This window comes from Protopterus annectens, chromosome 1.part0, assembly GCF_019279795.1.
Source record: "Protopterus annectens isolate FY-2018-M chromosome 1.part0, PAN1.0, whole genome shotgun sequence".
NCBI classification, from domain to species: Eukaryota; Metazoa; Chordata; order Ceratodontiformes; family Protopteridae; genus Protopterus; species Protopterus annectens.
Window position 1 is genome coordinate 878576899 of NC_056725.1, and position 22529 is coordinate 878599427.

The following is a 22529-nucleotide window of genomic DNA, read 5'->3' on the forward strand; positions in this document are numbered from 1 at the left end:
TCTCTTGCTTTCCACAGGCAAGACAATTGTTATCTTTCTCTGACATTGCTTAGAGCAAGAAAAAAGGATCCCCAATGGGGTACTTAGCTTTAGAAGACTTCAGGCTTGAAAACTCGAAAAACAAAAATTTCATGTAGAGGCAGACTGGTACTTATGAACTGCTTCTGCTTCAGGCTCCTGTGCGGCAAGAAAAGCTGATGTAATAGCATCGGCTGCATGTTTTATACCCCTGACGACCTGACGTCATGGAAGAGGCGACAGCATCCAATGCAGGAATCCCAAGACTCTGGTATTCAGGCCGACTGAGGGCTACACCTGCAGGCACATAACCCAAGTGTGACGACTGCAACAGTGAAACACGAAGAACATCTCCAACTCTCTCTCTCTGTCCAACCAGTGCGTCATGTCTCTGCCCAAGTAGCTCACACACACATACACACACACTTGGAGATTTGTTTTACAAACACACACACACACACACACACACACACACACACACACACACACACACACCTGGGAAAGGCTGGCAAAGGTTTAAAAGCTATGCTCCCTTCTGCCCAGACTATAAGGTAGTTATTACTGCCACCAGCCACCTCTTTATCAGCTACTTTAAGGCCCTTAACAAAGGGTGCAAAATCTTACTCTGTAATGTTACTATCAATACAAATGGTAGTCTGACCAAGAGCAAGGCTATTAGGACTGGCCCACAGTATCATCAAATAAATATGCAAGTACTCTCAAAACTTAAATATCTATAGACAGATTTGCCACAATTAAATGTTTAGATATATTTAATAATAAATAATAAAAGAACAAGACAATACTAAATATACATTTACAGTAACATCAGAGTTAAAAATTACAGGAAATATTTAAAACAACATTGCAGAACAGTCTTAAATAAAGAAAAATATCTAAGCTAAGCTTTGCTACATTCCTGACATATCTAAGAGAATTACTATACCCTAGTACACTTAATTAGAGCAACAAGGCAGATGTGGTGAATGGATCTTCTACTGATGTCAGATCAAAGACAGACTACAGAATGCAGAGGGTCTCTCAGAGAGTTCTGAGATAGCTTGCAGAATGACAATTTCTTGTCATCTGACTCTATCCCAGGTAAAACCCCCACTGCTGAACGTTAGCAGTATGCAGCATCTACCTGTGAAAATACATACACAAGGGCCTTCCCTCAGATGTCTACAGATCCTGGAAGTCATAAAACAATAAAATACTTCCAAGACAATACAGAAAACCTCTCAGCACAGACATTGTTTCTGTTGCTGCACTGAAACTGAAAGATAACATCTTTTTATTGCATGGCTATAAAGAAATTTAATTACAGCTATTTTTCTGAAGATGGCCTGCATTATCCCACGTTCACTGTTAAAATACATATATTTAAGCAGTTACAATAGTGTATGTACATTTCTGTTCTATTCCAGTAGGACATGCTGTGGTTACATTTCAAGCACTTTCCAAAAAACTTTTCAACACACACTTCTGTACCAGCAGTTTGATATGCACCTGACATACAGTTCTAATATATTTGTAACACAAGTATCTTATATAAATCATGTTTTATTAGGTACAAAATTCCAGATAGCTGGGCTGGCAGTGTCTCCTTTTCTTACACTTCATAGGTTCATAGGTTCATACTAGGCTATCTGCCCTGGGGCATTTATAAGCCTAGCCCGATTGTGTTTGGCTTACGCCACCCCTTGATTTGAGTATACTGTGCCCTTTTTAAAGTTTAGTTTACTGTGCCTCTGTCTAACAGTGACACGGAAGTAATCCCCGAGACAAACCTATGATCCCCCATCCACTCATCAAGATTCTTCTTGAAGAGAGTCAGTGAGGTGCCCTGCCTAACATGAATTGGAATTCTATTCCAGAGCGAAGGGAGCCTCTGGGTTATGAATCTGTCCTCAAGCATGTTATATTTATTTCTGTGCTGGTTCAGGTTCCTCATGGCTCTAAGGGATTCCTGATGAAGGATGAATAAAGCTGCGACTACTACCTCTTGATCTTGATCATGATGTGTTCATGATGAGGTGGGCTATGTATTAGGTCTTTCTAACCACTTTGGCAATGTTTTGTCAAAGGAGAGATTTATCAATCATGGTGGGTCCCCAGATCTAATTACTTTGTACTTTACTTTTTTACCACCTATGTGGTAATGTGGTAATGGTGTATTTTTTGTTTTTTGTGACTTGTATACACCATTTGTTTTTTGGCATTTAGCTTTAGATGGCTCTGGCACTAGTTATCCGTCTGCCTCAGCTTTTTTGTTGGTGTGTGTTGTGTGGAGAGTTTTGTGGCGCGGGTTTTGCAGTTCTCTCCCAGAACTTGAGTGAGCCATAGTCCTCCACGCAGACCTGTACCCCAGGTAAAAAATGAACAAGAGAACAGGAGAGGTCCCAGAGGAGAACCTTTCAGGACGCCACTCTGACCAGTGACTCCGCCTTCTAGCCCAGCAACTTCTGTTCTGTGGGTTTTGTCTGTGGTTGTTGACCAGAGGTTTATATTTACACAGGGGTTTATATTTATTTAGGCTGGATAGCTTATCTATGATGCCCGGGATTGGGGTTTTGGTAAATTTGCTTTTTGTGAGGTCCACTGTGGGACTACTTTCCTTCATCTATCCCCTTGGTGACTGTTTGAAGAAGTCGACCAGTCGAGGTTCAAAGGCAGGATCTGGAGTTGACTTTGTCAAAAGTCCACAAAGGTAGGATGTGTCTTCCAAAGTCTCCAGTTTGTGATTGTTCCATGATGATCCTCATGGCCTTACTCTCTAGAGCCTTGCAGGGTGACTAGGGTGGTCAGGCATATGGGTGAGTTTTTCCAGGGTCCGCTGGAGGTGGGGTTGTAGAGTGGGGACCACCATTCTTTGGGCACATGAACTTTTGTCCCCATCAAGGGAAATTACATCAGCGTCAGCAATGTGTTTTTTGAAAAGAAACTTACAAGAATCTGGAACTATATATAATAGTCTCAGCTTTTATATGGGAGCAGGGTGTGTGAGTCAACAGACATAAACAAAACAAAAATATCCTCAAAAGCTCCAGTAATAGGATGGATAACTAAAGGCTTAGGAAAATCTACACTAAGCAACTCATTATATCTTTTTTGGGATTCCAAAACTTCTTTCCCTTCCTATTTAAATAAAAAAAAATCATTCAGTTTACATATAGTATAAGAGATAGAGATCGCCTCACTGGAAAGATCTGAGGATAGAGTGTTCTCACATTCAGACTCAAAAGGAATGGGGAAGATAACTGAGAAGCTCAGTTAAAATGTTTTCACATCTGCTAAAGAGAGAGAGTTCTTCAGAGAAAAGAAAATTTTTTTCTTTCTTCTTCTCTTAGCCTGTGGTTGATGCATGCTCAAGTTTGGATGCACCTAAACAGATCCTGGGCAAAGTTAAACCAGTCCTCCTGAGAACCCTTTTTTATATAAAGTAAGAACAGAAGATGGGTACAAATGGTTGTTTTCTGGGGTTGTTTCCAAGGTTGGTCTTTAGAAGAGGAAGGGGGCCATAGACAGTAATCAACTTGTGACTTCATTCTCACCATGACCATGACTCTGACTCCCTCACTATCAGAATAAAGCCAGATTCTCAGACAGAGCTGAAAAGTGCCTAATGTACTTATTCTTGGACATACTAAAGAACAGAGGGCCTTGGGGGCCTCAATGGGGGGATGCTAGAAGTCAAAAATAGGGGAAATGGACCAAGGCTGAAAACTGCCTCAGCAAAAACATCAGCAAAACATCAGCATAAAGAGGTGATAAAACAATCTCTTCAAAAACATCTTTTGTCAATGTTTTCTCCTTTTTTCTGCTGAGACAGGAGATCTAGTGGCTGGGAGAAAGAAGACATAGTTGTCTGCACCAAATCCCTAAAGCAGTTATATTCAAGAAAAACTGTTAAGGAATTCAGTCTGCTCCTTACAGTATTGGAAGTGAAAAACAAATTTCACAAGACCTGATGCCATGCTGCACTCCTAAACGTATACACAAGCAGGCTAGAACACAAGAACATTTGCTTTTTGTAGACAGACATGAAACAATTTAATATAACCTTTCCACAGAAAGGAAGGTTTCCCAATGGGGATACTTAAGCTGATGAGAAAGTGTACATACACAGCAAGAAAGTTCTGACTTTTGTGTGCCATACATTCCAAGGTCATATGGTGAGTGTAGAAGGTACCCAAACCTTTGTAGCCTGCCTGGATGTCCGATATCCTTGTCAGGACATGTCCTGTATAGCTAAAGGCTACTGAAATAGCAATCTGCTGATGAACACTGGGTAGTACTCACGCATGAGCTGACTAGGATCTTCTCATGCTATACAACAATATAAATGGACTGAAAAGCTACACTTATGTTTTAAAGATTGGTAACCAGTTTACATGGCCACAATAACCTGATTTTGTCATTTTTATAATCTATATGCCAATAGTTTCCTTGATGGGTCAATCGTAGACCATGCTTACAAAGCAGCTCTCTGAAGATAAAGCTATGGCATTTCCTTCTGTAAATTTACTATTTTATTTAGAGTTATTTTAAACTGCTAAGGCAACTGCTTATTCCTGAATCCAGTCAATCTACACTTATTTAAAAGATCATTTACTTCTAGTTCCAGGTGATACAGCTGCCTGTCCATACTAGCATATATACTTTAAAGCTCTGAGGTTAAGTTTGCATGCCTCCCCCTATACCATTAAAGATATGTTACCTATCAGATTCTTTTACAAAAAGGATGGTAATTCCTACTTAATAAAATGCAAACTATCCCTGTATTGTAGTATCAAGGAGTCAATCCTCCACTGTATTTTCTCTCCTCCCTTGTGTCATGCTATATTTACTGAAAGTGTAATCGACTTGTCTAAAAAAAGGGGAAGATGATTTTTTGTGCTCCGTCTACACTGTATAGTTTTGCAAATGGTAGCAGCCAGTAATCTAATCTGCTTCTAGAATTCACATACAGGATTTTAGAGGTATAGTCTGCCCCCCCCCCCCCCCAAAAAAAAAAAATTGCAGTCTCCATTCGTTCTGCAGCTTAGCAACTTCATTTACTAGGAGATTGTCTGCTGTACTCTCACATATTTTTCTGTCCCTGGAATAATCTTGTTGATCATAGAGTCTAGGACAACAATGAAGTCACCACCTATTAACATGGAAATATTACTGTCATTAAACTTTCTTAACTCCTTAAAAAGGGCAGTGAAGAACAAAGTAGAGACATGACTGGGGCTATAGCTTGCACCTATTATTGATGGCCCTGTATTTGTATCCAATTTGGCTAAAATGCAACTTGCTTCCCCATATTTCTTGACTACCAATACTTGCAGTTTTTTTTTTGCTTACAAACAGGGTCACCTCTTTCTGTGCTAAGCTTTCCAGATGATAACTACTCATATACAGATTGCTAAGACAGTGTACACATTTTTGTGGTATTTTTATTTCTTGGACCAAAACCATATCCACTCAGAGATCTAAAAAAACGAATATATTACGTGAATTCTCTTTTACCTTTAGAGATTACCCTTGGCATTAAAGATGACACCCTGCAAATTCATTTATCTCACTAGTCATAACAGCTAAACAGAACCAGAAAAAGCAAATTAACTTGAAAGATGATTGTTGGAATATGAGGAAAGCCTTCAAAACAACTGACTGAAAATGTGGCAGCATGCACAGTTCATGTGAAGCAACACTAGTGGAAGCTCATTCAATACAATTACAGACTGCAAGCTACAAAGGAACTTTAATATGACAAATGTAGTATGAATTTTAACAAATGAATGCACAATAGCACTAAGTGAAGCAATTACCAACTGTGACTAGGCGACACTAAGCACTAACTATACAAGTGCAGGTACTCCTATTCAAGCTAGGCAAATGAAAGCAACATGCATGAACTAGAGGATATTCCACATTTTGGGTAAATATCCTTTGCAGTAGGTGGATTGGACACTCTAAATTGGCCCTAGGTGTGAGCGTGTGCGTGCCTTCTGTGGAAGGCTGGGCACTGGGCTGGCAACTCGGCACCGTAAAAAAAAACTCTGCTGCCTATCATGAGCGGACAGATGATCCGCTGTGGCAACCCCTAACCGGGAAAAGCCGAAAGAAGAAGAAGGGTAAATATCCTTTTTGACTCTTTTACTTACTGCTGACTCATTTTTTGTGAAAGATTTATACAGTAGTGGTGTGTAAGTTTATAAAATTAATGCTGCTTCTCAGTTTGCTAAGGATGGTTATTCACAGGTTCTTTTTGAAATAGATAGTCCATGGTATCCATCTCCTTTTGGGGCTCAGACAGTAGCACTACAAACTTAATCTTACAGGGATACTGAAGAGTTGCCCTAGAACCTCTTTACACTGAAGATTCCCTTGGGTCCTTGTGAGTGTACATAAGTTATATGGACTATTTGAGAAAAGGCCCTTGCCTTGTTTTCACATTACTGCAAATCTGCCCAAGCAGTAAGTACCATAATTGTGCTTGTAACAGTCACGTAAGCTACTTTGACAGACCAAGTGCTTGGGGTGCCATTGCCTCATGGCAGTAAGATTAACCACTGTCTAGGACCAAAAAATGCTCTATAGGAATTAAAATTTGCCTCTGAGCATTCTAAAGACTTCTCTTTGCTCCAGATGGAGTGCATCTGGGAATCTAAAGCTGATTAGAATCTGTAATGGATATATTATTTTAATGCTATAGAGCTCATTAGAGCTTAGGAAGCTGGTGGTAAATGTTTCTTCTAATTATGCAAACTTGAAAGAAATGTATGTATCCTGTACTTTATGGAACATGTACTTGCATGGAACATAGTTGGAGATAAGCTTGTTGAAAGTGAACACAAACCATGTCAAAATAATAGCATGAAGAATGTTTTAAGCTATACTCCCAACTGCATATGTTTAATCATTTTACCTTGAAAATGCTTGTATAGCTTTTATCACAGTTATGAAAGGTTTGAACCTTGTATATTTTTTCTATTTTAGAAAATATAAAAGGGCTTGTATCTGTGCATAGTTGAATCTCTCTATATTGAGACATTCCATATCATAACACTATTCTAATAAATAATGTCTACATCCAGAATCTTTGACAGTCTGTATACTGGACTGAATAGCTGAATGATATTAAGGGATAAGTATTCCTTTTCAGCTTTTGTTGTGATGCTCGCTTCTAAGAAAGGTTTATTTGTTTGGATAATATCACTGAAGTCTCTGGCAGGGATCTCTTTGACAAATATGTATTTATTTACTTACTGACATTTGTTAACCGGGTTAGTCCAACTGAGCCAGAGGCCTATTTTCAGTGGCGACCAGAGGAGAAAAGCTCCAGAAATATTACAATTAATAACAATAGTTACAAAAAATTAAATATGGAAAAAAGTAAAAATCAACAGACAGTAACACAGAAGTCATACATGTCGGCATGATTACTGCTATACTAGCAAGGGCAGCATACATACATAACATGAATCTAGGAGAGTAAGCATAACAACAAAAATTCACATCTACATAAGAACAGTCAGGAAATACTGGGCACCCATTTCAGTAAGTGCTTTTAACTTGCATTTTGTCTTTGAGTCCCTGTGGTTTTCAGTGATGTAAATGCAGCTTTGGATTGTATGCAAATTATTTATTGCACTGGTGAATACATTCTATGTTTACGTTTATATTCACTATTGTGATGTTTCATTACAGCGTATGCTTCATGCAATGACTGGGAGGGCCCAGTACTTAAGACTGAATTGGGTTTCAGTCATAAATGCATACCGGAAAGGGGCCCTGCAAGTAATGAATGTGTATGTTTGAGTGTATATTTTGTGGTACTAGACACAAAAGTTAAATCTAAAACAATGTAACATATCTTATACTATGAGTAAAAACCAGGCAGTAAAATCATCGAACCATCTGCAGGTTCGCCAGCCTGTTATATGTACCATAAATATGGGTTGAAATCTTGTCAGTGTGTAGCATACTGGCCATACACTAACTAAACCAAACTTAGATTTATGCTTTCCTAACAATGGAACCTTTGATAAAACTAAAATACTGCATTTACGAAAAAAAATAACACGAGGATAATAAGATAAAAAATGATCAGTGGAACAGGTATAGAGATTGCTATAATGAAATTTATGCCATAAAGAATCCACTATAAAGGGGTTAAAAGATACAAATGAAAAATTGTTTCAATAAGTTAAAGAACTTAAAACATACAGTAAAAGCATGTAATACCATACCATCTGCTCTTCTGTATCCAGTTATTTCAAATGGCCACACTGCAGTTATGTGTGTGTGTGTGTGTGGGGGGGGGGGGGGGGGCTTCTGGAGAAAGTGATCAGCTGCCCCTCTTGTCTCATTGCAGAAATGATCAGGTCCTCACCTGGCAGGGAAGTGCATTCAGGGCAAATGGAACCCAAGTCAAATGCACCTGCATATCAATCAAAAAGAAATGTTAGCTGTACAGAATGCTCGACAGCCTTCAAGGACCACATTCTTCCAGGACAACTTTTGGTAAAGACGGACAACACCACTGTTATGGGGTACATAAACAAGCAGGGGGGTACACATTCTTACCCCCTCTGCAGACTAGCCATGGCATTGTGGAACACAGCCTTGAGCTACCAAGTGCACCTACAAGCTCAATTCCTGCCTGGAAAGTTAAATACACTGACAGACGGACTAAGCAGAAACCTCATGGACCCACACGAGTGGAGACTGGAACCAAGGATTTTCAACATGTTGACAAGCAAATGGGGGAGCCCAGATACAGACCTGTTTGCTTCTCCCCAGAACTACCAATTGGACAAATTTTGCACAAGGAGTCCCCACAAACAATCCTGGAAAGTGGATGCTCTGTCCTTCAGCTGGAAAAACCTATCAGTCTATGCCTTCCCCCCTCTGCCTCTGCTCTCCAAAGTACCACTAAAAATCAAACAAGACAAACCAAGGATGATTTTGATTGTTCCAGACTGGCCATGCCAACACTGGTACCCCCTCCTGCACAGTGTGTCACAGTTATCCCCATGGCACCTGCCTCAGACTCCTTCCCTGTTGTCTCAGCAGGAGAACCAGATTCTGCGCCCTCAGCTTCTAACACTGAACCTTGCAGCCTGGCTAATTACATAATCGCTCCTTTACCATCCCTCAGTAAACCTGTGATGGATATCATTTTAGAGGCAAGGAGGCATAGCACTAAAACATCCTATGCTGAAAAATGGAAAAGATTCTGCACCTGGAACCAATCTCAAGGGATGAGCACAGCAGCGCCCAGTTTACCTCAGATTTTACAATACTTAACTGAGATGCTTCACAAGGGCCTGTCTTTTTCCTCTATTAAAATCCACGCCTCAGGCATTTCAGCTCATTATAACACAGAACCCCCCCCTTCTCGCATCCACTGCTCAAGCAGTTCCTCAGAGGGGCCAACAATCTGAGACCACCCAGGAGAGTTCCAACCCCAGCTTGCGACCTTAACTTTGTTTTGGAGAAATTCACTCTACCTCCTTTTGAACCAGCTGCTAAGGCAGACTTAAAATTTCTTTCCTGGAAAACAGTTTTCCTTTTAGCAATCACGTCAGCTAGAAGTGTTTCTGAATTACAGGCCCTTATGGCAGTGGAACCTTTCATCATCTTTCATGTGGACAGGGTGTCCCTCAGAACCAATCCATCCTTCATGCCCAAGGTGGTATCCAGTGTGGCTCTTAATCAGTCCATTCATTTGCCAACCTTTTTTCCCAGTCCACAGAACAAAGGGGAACAGATACTGCATTCCTCAGATGTGCACAGATAACTCTGATTCTACTTGGACAGGACTAAATCTCAAAGGAAATCTGAACAACTGCTGGTAGCATTTGCTGCAAGGGAAGAGGGGAAGGCTATTTCAAAGCAAACCATTTCTAAATGGATAGGCCATTGCATTCATTTCTGCTATAAGCACCATGGAAAACCTATCCCCCAGGGGATCAGACCTCACTCCACCAGGGCTGCATCTACCTCTACAGCCTTTCTTAGAGGCGTCCCTACCAGGGACATCATAGAAGCTGCTACCTGGAGTTCTGTACATACTTTCACCAAGCATTACCATTTTCCAATTTTCTCTAAATCCAGAGCTGGCTTTGCCACTGTAGTCTTGCAGGGCCTTATAGCTGGTCCTAATGCTATCTAAATTCCTCCTCCCAACTACAGCTTTGGGAATCTACCCAAATGTAATGACTGCAACAGTGAAACATGAAGAACATAGTACAGTTGTGTACACTTACCATAAATGTAGATGTTCGAGTGTATTCAGTGTTGCAGTCCTGGTTACCCTCCAGCCCCCTAACTTCTTTTGGATATACCTTTACTTTCCTTTACTATGCTTAAAAGCTTTTTTGGTGTATTTGCTTTTTTGTTGGAGGTATATCACTGTACTTTTATATTTAATTGCTCCCCATTAGGGGGGCACCTGACATCTGGGACAAGAAAAACTGTTGTAATGGAGTCGGCTGTATGTTTTATACCCCTGACGACCTGACGTCATGGAAGACGGGACAGCAGCTGACGCAGGACACAAGACTTTGTTAATCAGGCCGACTGAGGGCTACCTGCAAGCAGATAACCCAAATGTAATGACTGCAACAGTGAAACACAAAGAACATCAGATTGATAATTCTCTATTTCCCCTCACAGATTCCAAGTCCAGATGGTAATATGTTATTAGTCCACAGACCTTGGACGCTAACTGATTTACATTCTACAGTTAAAACTTTTCCTAACTTCAGGCAAGACCCACAAAAATTTATGGATGAATTAAGCATTGTTATTCAAATATATGAACCCACCCTGGCAGATTTGAGGCAGTTGTTAAAGCCACAGTCCCGCCTGATATATATTACAAATTGAAAGACAAAGCCGGATCAGCCAAAGCAGGGGATCCAAATTACTCATCCGCTGAAGGGAAGAGGGCATTAACAGAAGTTGGAGAGTAGCTCTTACAAGAAATTTTGACAATCTGTCCTGTTAAACCAAACTGGGATAAAATTATTGCATGTAAGCAAAGTAGGGAGAAACACCAGCTGATTACTTTAGCAGACATAGGGAAGTAATTTCAGCACATTCTTTTACCGCAGATCCAATGGTAAATGCTATATGTTTTCAAGTCTAAATAGTTATACAGCAGTAAGAAATAGCCAGACAGCACTGCCAACTGCTCCTTTCTTTTTTTATATGTTCTGACTAGTTTCATGTTCCTTTACAGCCTCTGTTTCTTGTTGTGAGCCCACATCATTGGAAAATCTGAGATGCTGCAATGCCAGTGGTGACCCTAATTTTTTCAGTTCCTTTGCTAATGGATATCAATGTCTGAAAATAACTCAGCCATGAAGCTATATAGCATCACATTACTTACTGTTAGTTGATTATTTTCGCTGTCCTTCAGTGCCTCATTATTCTGTTTAGCTTTCCTAAAACCAGATACTGGTTATGATATCTCCCAACAGTTGGTAAAGGTAAACTTTCAGAAAGTTCAGGAAAAAGTCAAGCTGGGAAACTGGTTATAAGTACACACCAGATGCCTTTAACTACTTTTTTTTAAATTGAAAAGCATTACTTACAATACAAACCATCACACTTTCATGCCTATTTATGTCCAACAATCAGTCAAACATGGAAGAAGTTCTGAACTCCCTGTTGAGCTGGTCACTGTATCTACTTTCATGATAAACAATACAGTGTAAGATCACAGAACATTTTTGTGCCTAGGTTTACATACAAAAACCTAGAACTAACTGATTTAATTATTACAACTATTCACAAGACTTGCAAATATAGCCCTATCTGCAAGAATACTATGTCTCTTGTCACATTGTTTACAATAAATTAACATAGTTAATCTGGGACAAACAGAATCGGTGTTTCTCATGTTGCATTTTATAACAAATGAAATAGACTTTCTCATGCTGCTTGCTGAAAAACAAAAAAAAAAAAATCAGAAAAAAGAAGTTATGTACTTACCATAACGTTCCATGTGAGTTGCTCATCTCGCCTTCATTCTTACAAATGGGTTCGGAGCAGATCCCTTGGCTCAGAGTTGGCCGCTTTCACAAGCTTGACATTTTCGAGTAGCTTGAGGCCAAATCCCTATCCCGTGTTGCTCTCTGTCTCACCTCAGATTTAGTTTGCTGATCCCAACATGTACAATATAAGAAAAACATGAACATTACTCCAGTCGGAGTAAGAAATCCTATACCAAAACCCACCAGACCGCAAAACTCTTACTCGTTCTTTGAGAAGCCTGGAGGGGGAAGGCGGGTAGGAATGTAAGAATGAAGGCGAGATGAACAACTCACATGGTAAGTGAAATGTAATGTTTTTGCTTGTTTTGCACAATAAAGTATTCAACAGAATCCTTGGAAGAGTTTTATGGTCTTTTGGGACTGAGTTAGAGGTTTGGATTTACTTGTTGTTTCCTGGGCAGAAGGCACCGATCAATCTGATCTCTTTCCACACCTCTGATGATTCTCGTGATGCACCAGATGGCAGATATAGTCAGGAATGGAGAACCACACAATTCAAATGTCAACGGGCATTCAGTTGGAGCTATTCCTAAGAGTGGAGCTTCCTTTCAGCAACAGGGAATAACTAAATCGGTTGACAACAACCCGAAAACATTTAACTTTGGTGCATGGACAAACAAATCTTTCGCATTTCAACCAGGTACTGTTGCTGATAATTGTCCAGTTTTGAATAAAACTGACAGTGATTTTTCAGTTTTTAATGATAAGTTATATGCTTATAAAGCGACACAGCTAGAAATTGATTATTTGTATGAATGGCTCACAGTTGTTCAAAGACATTTCAGATTTATTTGATAAAATGGGACTGGACATGATTCAACTCATGATCAATGATTATGAGAAGAAAATGGAAGGGTTGTTACAAGATCTTAATGAGTTAAATGAATCAATTGTCTCTGATTCCCATTTCCTTAGAGTGAAAAAAGATTATGATAATGCATTAACAAACAAATGAATAGTAAAGTTGGCACTAAGAATTTTCACAATAATAGTAAAGAATTTTATTTTCCCCAAGGCAGACAGGTGAACAGGCATTACCAGCACCATCAAGCACATGGTCACTGAAATTTGTCCAACAGGATTAGTAGCTGAACCTTACACGATTACAACAAGATGTAATTTTTCTATATTTAACTTTACAGATATTTCTCTCCAGGATACACACACTTGAACTATAGGGTTTCAGTTTTGGGTTTTGTCCCTGCCTGCTAAACCTCTGGACAAAACAAAAAACTTTTTGGAACTAAATTATTTAGACAATTGAATTTTGTTTAAAACTAATAACAAACCAAAGAATTTTATCTCAGTTGTTTTTTTTTTAATAGAACAACTAAGGGATGAACAAGGGGGTGGTGTTAATGTATAGACAGGATTATGAAGAAAATTGTAAGGACTCTTGGGACTTCCTTAGGAACATTAAGAAAGAATTTTATGACATCACTGACTTTATGGTTACCATAGATGTGGTGGAGTTATTCCCCAGCATCCCCCATGACATTGGGTTACAGTGGTTCAACGAGATCTTAATTAAACATTCAGGATTAAGTGCAAAAATTATCAACCTTTTTTTGATTTTTTTTTTATTTTTTTTTTTACAACAATTTTATTTAAAATATTGTTTTATTTTATTGGAAAGTAAGTTTATTTTTTTTTGTGTCATAAATTTACATTTAATATTAGTGATTGTAGTTTGAACTACTTGGATGTATTGCTTACTAAAAATTTAGAACTACACATGTTCCAATCATCTGTGTTTAGAAAAAGTACTTTCTCTAATGCATATCTCCACTTTTGTAGTGGTCATCTTGTCTCTTTTGGTGAATTTATTCTTGGAAAGAGGTTACCCTAAATCCTTAATAGACAAAATGTACCAGGAAGTCCTGAATAAAAGGATAGATACATATTTTCCCTTACTTGGTATAGAAACTGACAATATACCAACTGATAGTAAATTAACAGATAAAGGGGACTGTTCGGATTTTCATACTGCATTTCTACACACTTTCAACAATGATTCTTTAAAAATAAAAAATACAGTTTTAAACTACTGGCCCATTTTAAGATTAAATGAAGATACCAGTAAATGGTTACCTAAGCAACCACTATTTGTCAATGCGAGAAGTACTAATCTTAAAAATATGTTTGAAAGACACCAGCAACAATTAAAATGTAAAAAAGGTTCAAAAACTGGTACTTACAAATGTAACTCTTGCAAACAATGTCCATATATAATGAACATCAACTCTTATTATGTAACATCAAGAAAGTACAGGGAGAAGTCTGAATTATATTATAATTGTGCATCCAAAGGGATAGTCTACTTAGGGGTATGTCAGGTGTGTGAAAGCTTTTACATTGGTAAAACTAAAGAAAGATTCAAATGCTTTTTACAGACATTTGACAGTTTGTCCTAAGATGGCTTTAAAGTTTTTGATACTGGAACAGGTTCCTTTGAAAATTGACTTGGCAATTAAGATTGAATATATTAACATACCATGGTTTTTAGTCCTTGTATTACACAGAAATAGTGGGTTGAGGGCGAGTATAGATCAATGTTCATATTTATGTATATATACATTTTATGGATTTTATATATATTTATACATATTTTTAAGTCTTGTAGTCAACAATTGGTATTTATATACATATATATTTAAATATTTATATATTTATTGTATTTTCTTAACTTTTCAACTTTTGTGACAGTTGCAATATATATCTTATTTGAACACTGACTAGAATCAACAAGTAACAAGTTTCCTTATGGTACTTACATAAGATGTTTCATCATCACAAACATGCAGTACAGTATATCTGTGTTTTTTAAAAAATACTTTGCTCACCTTAAAGTATTTTTACTGTATTTACATATTTTTTATTTTTTATTTAACAAGATGTGTTTTTATTAGTTTATATAATTAATTAAGTATCGTTTTTTTTAAAATAAAACAGTAACTTATGCCTAAAAGGTTTAGATAGTATTTTACTAAATGGCACCATTTAATATGGTCTTGGAAGAGTTTTTTTGATTTTTTGGGCACTTTTTTGTTTTTTTTTTGGTCTCACATGGTAAGTACACAACTTCTTTATGTGAAGTTGTTCACTCTCACCGTTCATTCTTACAAATGGCTAGCATCCCAAGCACCATTCATCCTGGGTGGCTCACGGGAGTATATTTCTGAGGACAGTGGAACCAAAGGAAGCCCTCTCCCTGGAGGCCTTAGCTACTTTGTAATGCGTAATGAAGGTATGTGGCTTGGACTAAGTAGCAGCTGCACATATCGTGTCTAACGGCAGTCTAGCCATATAAGCTGAAGAAGCAGAAACAACCTTTGTGGAATGCGCTTTCACATTATGTTCTAACAGTTGAGTCACGGAAGAATAAGTGAAGTTTATACAATCAGTCAACCATTTGAAAAGAGTAACTTTTGACACCAGTAGCCCTTTCTTGGTATCAGCATGAGAAACAAAACACTGTACTGATTTTCTAAATTCTTTTGTTCTATCCAAATAAAATCTGAGTTGTCTGTGAACATCAAGTTTATGCAACATATACTCCAACTTGTTGGAATGGTTACTGAAGAAAGTTGGGAGTTTAATAGTTTGATTTAGATTAGCCCCCAAATATACCTTTGTACGGAAGGAAGGGTTAGTCCAGAGTGACACTCGGTCAGGGTGAAAAATCAAATATGGGGGTTTACTAGATAAGGCCTGAAGTTCAGACACCCTATGTGCTGACGTAATGGCCACCAAGGAATTTTAGTTTGCAGGAAGATGTAGGCTCAAATGGAGGAAGAATAATCCTAGATAGAACAAAATTTAGGTTCCAGGGAGTGAAAGGTTGTCTAACTGGTGGTCTGAGATGTATGGTTCCTTTTAAGAAGGCTCTATATATCCTGTGAGACATAAGATTAGAACCTTCCGATCCGAGGTGAAAATTTGAAATTGCAGCTAACTGAACACATATGGTAGCAGCTGCAGCACCTTCATTAAAAAGCTTAGTCAAGAACTCTAATATGCTAACAATTGGGGCGACGTACGGGTCAATATCATTTTGAGAAGCCCAGAAAGCAAACCGCTTCCATTTGCTGGCGTATAACTTTCTGGTTGAAGCTTTATGTGAGGATACAAGGATATGCTGCACCTCCGAGGAAATATTGTGGGACCTGGCTATGTTGGAAATCGGAGCAGCCAAGCTGTCAATCTGAGGGAATGAAGTGAAGGATGAAGAGCCCCTGATGAATGTGTCAGCAGATCTGGAACTGGGTCCAGAATCCAAAGTTCCTCTAGTTGGTAGAGTTGAAGGAAGGGGAACCAAATCTTTTGAGGCCAATACGGGGTTATCAGAATTACAGTCCTCCCCAAGGCTTTGGCTTTTTGCAAAAACTTTGGAATCAGGGGAATGGGTGGAAATGCATATAGGAGTCCCAGGGGCCAAATGTGTACGAGAGAATCCCTTGGGATTTCCCCTGGTGGGGGATTAAGGGCAAAGTAGCTTCTGCATTTGGCATTTATGGGGGATGCAAACAGGTCACAGCAAGGCTGGCCCCATCTGTGGAAAATCATCTCCGCTACGTCATCTTTGAGGGACTACTCGCGTGGCATCAGAATGGCTCTGCTTAGTTTGTCCGCGATCACACCAGATTTCCCCAGGATGTGTGTCTCTCTCAGAAAATGCCCGGTGGATACAGCCCACTACCAGACTCTTAAGGGTTCTCTACACAGGGAATAAGACTTGGTTCCCCCTTGCTTGTTGATATACCAGACTACTGACATGTTGTCGGTCTGAATCACAATCACTCCCAGAGGAAGAGAGTCTTGGAAGTACTGCAACACCAAAAGTACTGCTCTCGTCTCCAGGACATTGATGTGCAATTGTGACTCTGTCTCTGACTAGGTGCCTTGGGCTGTTCTTCCCTGAAAAAGCCCCCCCACCCTATCAGAGAAGTGTCCATGGTCACCGTGGCTGATGGCGGAGAAAGAATAAATGGATGACCTACTGTTACATGGCAGCTGGTCAACCACCATTAAAGATAATTTTTGCATGAATCTGTAATCATTATCAAGAATGATTTTGATTCTGAAAGTTGTTGGTAAGACCACTGGGTGAAGAGTAACCACTGAAGTATTCTCATGTATGTGCATGCACACTAAAGGAACTGCTATGAGAGTTGCTGCCATAGTACCTAGTAGTTCCAGAACTTGAGAGGCTGGTACTTTGTTGTGTGTCAGAATGTCTGATGCCTATTGCCGAAGTGTGACTATTCTTTCCAGTGGCAGTTTTACCATGGCGGTGGTGGTGTCTAAATCTGCTCCAATAAAGGAAATACACTTTGATGGTGACAATGCAGACTTGTCAAAATTTATAGTAATTCCTAACTGAGAACACAGATTTAGAGTGTGATCCCTGGATTGAACTAGTTGATGCCTGGAGGTGGCGGTGAGGAGCCAGTCGTCCAGGTACGAAAACACTCGGAATCCTAGACGCCTCAGGTGAGCCGTAACCAATGCCATGCATTTGGTAAACACTCTGGGGGCTGTTGTGAGACCAAAGGGTAGTGCTCAGAACTGATAATATACAGCTCCCAGCCAGAAACACAGGTGATCTCTGGATGGTGTGGCCACTTTGATATGGCAGTCCACATCCTTGAGATCTATAGAGCACATCCAATCACCCGTTCCTAGAAACAGAAGAATCGACTGAAGCGTGACCGTCCGGAACTTCTCCTTCTTTACAAAAGTGTTGAACCTGCTGAGGTCCAAGATGGGCCTCCAGTTCCATGTTTTCTTTGGAACTAAAAAGAATCTGGAGTAGATTCCAGATCCTATCTGGTCTGCTGAGACTGGCTGGATAACACATTTTTTCCAGCAACCTTTGAATCTCTATGGTTGCTTGATCCCTGAGACTGGGTGGAATGTCTGGGATTTTCTTTCATACGGAGGGATGTTCTGTGAAAGGAATGACATATCCTCTGGTAATAATGCTTTGCACCCAAGAATCTTTTGTAATTTTTAGCCAGGCGTCTGGATACAAAGACAAGCGACCCCTGACTGCCTCCAGAGTAGGACAGTCAGGCCTCCTTTCAAGAGGGCTGGTAGGGCTTGCCAAAGAACTGATCCCTGTCACCCTGGTTTTGCGGACCCCCTCTGCCACCTGGGTGGCGTCTTCCATTATTGCCCCCTCCTCTGCCCCTGGAGGGGGCTCATTACGTGTGTTCTGAAAGGCTCCTTGGGACTTGCGGAACCACATTTTTCCTCCCTTTTGCCCTTTGGGGTAAAGTCTAGTACGGGTGGAAAAACGGACTCCTACGGCAGATAGGGTCTTTCCATCTTGTTCACACCTAGTGAGGGTCTCCTTGACTTTAGGCCCAAAAAGGGATGAGCCATCAAATGGGGTAGTAACAAAGGAAGACTTGAAGGCTTCTGCAAAGGAGAATAAGCGCATCCAGGATTGTCCCCGAAGAGCTACTCCTGAACCCGCTTGCCCGACTCGTGCCATCAGCTGCATAAGAAATAAGGCGAATGGACGAGTTAACTATAGAATTAAGGGTATTGAGCTGGGATGTCACCTTATCAGGAACACCCTCAGCTGTAATACTCTGCAGAGTATCTCCAAGCTCTTTGAGGAGATCTCTCTGAAGTCGGATAAAATGTGTCAAGTAGTTGAGCGATCGCATAGCAAAAGTCGCTGAACTACAAATGCGTTTCCCATACCTGTCCATAATCCTGGAATCTCTATTAGGGGGATGGACAATAGAAGAGGTTTCAGACATCTCTTTCTTGGTGGCAGCTGCCACCACCATGGCATCAACTGGCACTCCTTTGGTAAGAAACATTTTGTCCTGTGTCAATGAAATAAACTTGTTGGGCCTCCGAGGGACATGTTCCACAGTATCAGGAGACTCCCACACCCTTTGAACAGCTAACTTCATTAGTTCATCGAAGGGTGGAGTCACCCAGGAGGTGGAGGGTTGAGATCCAAAGGCCTTCAGAATCACTGACTCATCATCAGTAGGGCTAATGGACTGCCAGCCACCCCTCTGTCTCAGGATTTCTAGGATATCAGCAAAAGAAATATCCTCCAAGGGGGACCCTTCTGACTCCTCTAAGTCAGTGTCTGATGTAACAGACTCCTGTGGGGAGTCTAAATGCCTCCTCTTGCAAAGCTTCTTCCTGGAAACCTCATCAGCGGGAGCTTCTGGTGAGGTCTCAGTAGAACATGGGTCACACAATGGGGCTACATGAGGTTCTGGGTCTCGATGCTTTACAGGGACCTGTGATGCAGAGGTAGAAAGCAGCACTTTCTGGGATGAGGAAGTAGGCCCTGATGAAGTGGGTGTCTTAGAAGACATAACTCTCCTCATGGCATCGAAGGCTCTACTGCTCCGACACGAGGAAGCAGCTGGTGCCGAAGGAGATGGCAACTTCCCCGGTACCAAAACAGTGGGCTCTGACCCAGAGGAAGGAGTCAAGCTCATCTGTGTTGAAGTTCTGAGAGGAAGGGTCGGAACCGACCCATCGGTTCGACCCCCCCCCCCGGAGCCGACCAGAGAGTGTCAGCTCCCAGACTCCTCGAACAGCATCGAAGTAGTCTGAGTCGATGGAGCCGATGGCACTGGAACAGGCCTCGGCTCCGAGGGTTCCACAATCATCAGTTCCACCTCCTCTGGCTCCGAAGGCCCTGCTCGGCTCAGAGGAGGAGCAGACACAGTAGGTAAGGCAGTCTTCAGCTCTGAAACCAGTTGGGCCAGAGACGACAACAATCTGGCTAGTGCCGGATTCTGGAGGAGCCACTGCACCACTCGGTCCACACCCACATCGGAGAGGCTCCTCGAAGAATGAGTCGAAGGGATAGATGAAGCCACTGACTGTAAAATTGTTGATTTCAAACTTTTGGAGACCGGCTCCAATACCGGGGACCGGCTTCGAAAAACAAGCTCGGTGTTCAGTTCAGAGGACTGTGGAACCGGCGACTGTATCTTCTCAGCCAATTTCGGAGCAGAAGACTTCGGCTCCGAAGAAGCTTTTGAAGATTTGGATCCCTTCGAAGATTTGGAAGCCTGGTCAGCCTTGTCAAGAGATTCCTGGAATTCAGGTTTCAACAAACCTCTGTCCACTAGCTTTCTCCTGCGTTCCAACAAGACCCTGCTGCTGAATGAATGACAAATGGAGCAGTCCTCCTGAAGATGGACTGCCCCCACACAGTACACACAATTTACATGTAGATCAGTAATAGACATTTTTTGTCCGCACTTAGGGCATTTCGTGAACCCTGACTTTTGTCTCTCTTTTTCTTTCTGATCAGCCATAATGCAATGAAAAACACTATATATCTATGTGTGTGTGTGTATATATATATATATATATATATATATATATATATATATATATATATATATGTGTGTGTGTGTGTGTGTGTGTGTGTGTATATATATATATATATATATATATATATATATATATATATATATAAACTGCCTAGACAACAAACACACTGGGTAGGCTAACACCACACTCTAAGACAAACAAAAACAATACCTAAGCAGTTAAAGTATCTAGAAAAACACACACTAGCTAGGAAAAAATAGCTAAAGCTTCAAACAGCTATAATAGCTACAATTATAAGAGTTAACACTCTAAACGGGATAGGGATTAACTAAAACGCGGCCAATGAAAGGCCTAAGAGGAGCCGCTCTATAACGAAGAAATTTCGCCAAAAAAAAGACTAAAGACGGTGCCTAAACAATAAACTAAGGCGAACTAGCCAAGAAACACACTTCTGAAACAGAATCTATAGCTAAATATCTATAATAAATTTCAAAATATGAAATACTGGCCCGAGCTCCACTCTCGACCTCCGATCTGCTGCAGCAGCAAACTAGATCTGAGGTGAGACAGAGAGCAACATGGGCTAGGAACTTGGCCTCGAGCTACTCAAAAACCTCGAGCTTGTGAAAGCGGCCGACTCGGAGCCGAGGGATCAGCTCCGAACCCATTTGTAAGAATGAACGGCAAGATTGAACAACTTCACATTAAATGTTAAACCTCATGCATAACAGTTTCTTTCTATATACTATGAATGTATAAAACATCCACTTTGTTTCAGGCTTAATACAGTGCCACAGCTCACATGTAGCTAGATAGCCTCCTATACATTTTTACCATTTTTATCTCATTTCTTCTGATGACGATGTTCATTCAGAAAGCCAGACTATACAAGGGCAAACTCTTAGTTATGTACTTACCATAACAATAGTTGTATGTGATCCATCTCGCCTACATTCAATACTGATGGGCTCGGAGCCGAGAATCGGCTCCGACTCGGCCGTTCTGACTGGCATGAAGTCTGGCACGAAGTCTCTCGTTGGCTGGGCCACCCCTATATCCCAGGATGCACCACACCCAAAACCCCAGATCTAGTTTGCCCCCAACACATTCTTCCACCCACAGAACACACAAGAGACAAGTGTAAGAGGAGAGAAAAAATAATATCCTCATGGGAATCAAACAATACTTGTCTCCTCCAAATCCAACAGGAAGGGGGAAGGAGGACTGGTACGTAAGAATGTAGGCGAGATGGATCACATACATCTATCATTATGGTAAGTACATAACTAAGAGATGTAATGTGATCCTATCTGCCTACATTCAATACTGATGGGACAGCGTCCCTAGCACCTAAATCCTGGGAGGCTCACTGGAAAACACTCCTGAGCACTGTGGAACCAAAGGAAGCACGACCTCTAGATGCCATGTCCACTTTATAATGAGAAATAAAGGTATGTGGAGAAGTCCAAGTAGCCGCTGCACAAATCTCATCCACGGACAGCCTAGTGTGAAAGGCCACTGAAGTTGCCATAGCCCTGGTAGAATGCGCCTTCACTGGAAAGGGAAGATTCCTACCCTTCAATGCATAAATGAATGAGATGCAATCCCTAAACCACTTAGTGATAGTCGCCTTGGTTACAGATCTGCCAATTCTGTTGTCCGAAAAGGACACAAACAACTGGTCTGATTTTCTCTCCTGTTGTGTCCTATTCAAATAAAACCTCAATTGTCTATGTTCATCCAACTGGTGAAATATGTATTCTGCTTTGTTGGAGAATTGTGGAAAAAAGAGTGGTAGCTCAATAGCCTGTTGGAGACAAAATGCAGAAGACACCTTAGGGAGAAAGGAAGGATTTAGTCTTAGAGATACTCTGTCGTTGTGAAAAATCAAATAAGGAGGTTTGAAAGAAAGGGCATGAAGCTCCGATACCCTTCTAACTGAAGTAATGGCTACCAAAAATGCAGTCTTCCATGATAAGAATTTTAATTCGTAAGTGGCTGCAGGTTCGAAGGGAGGAGACATCAAAGCTCCGAGCACTATATTTAAGTCCCATGGTAGAACGGGTTGCGAAATCAGGGGGCAAATTAACCAGGCTCCTTTTAGAAAGGCTTTACACAGCTTAT

General features: G+C 40.6%; 1 protein-coding gene across 3 annotated transcripts in view; it reads right to left on the bottom strand.

The window, feature by feature from the left end:
* Window positions 1-22529, bottom strand: part of SLC18B1 (solute carrier family 18 member B1) — a 1776356-nt gene that overhangs the window by 1099634 nt on the left and 654193 nt on the right. The window lies entirely within an intron of this gene.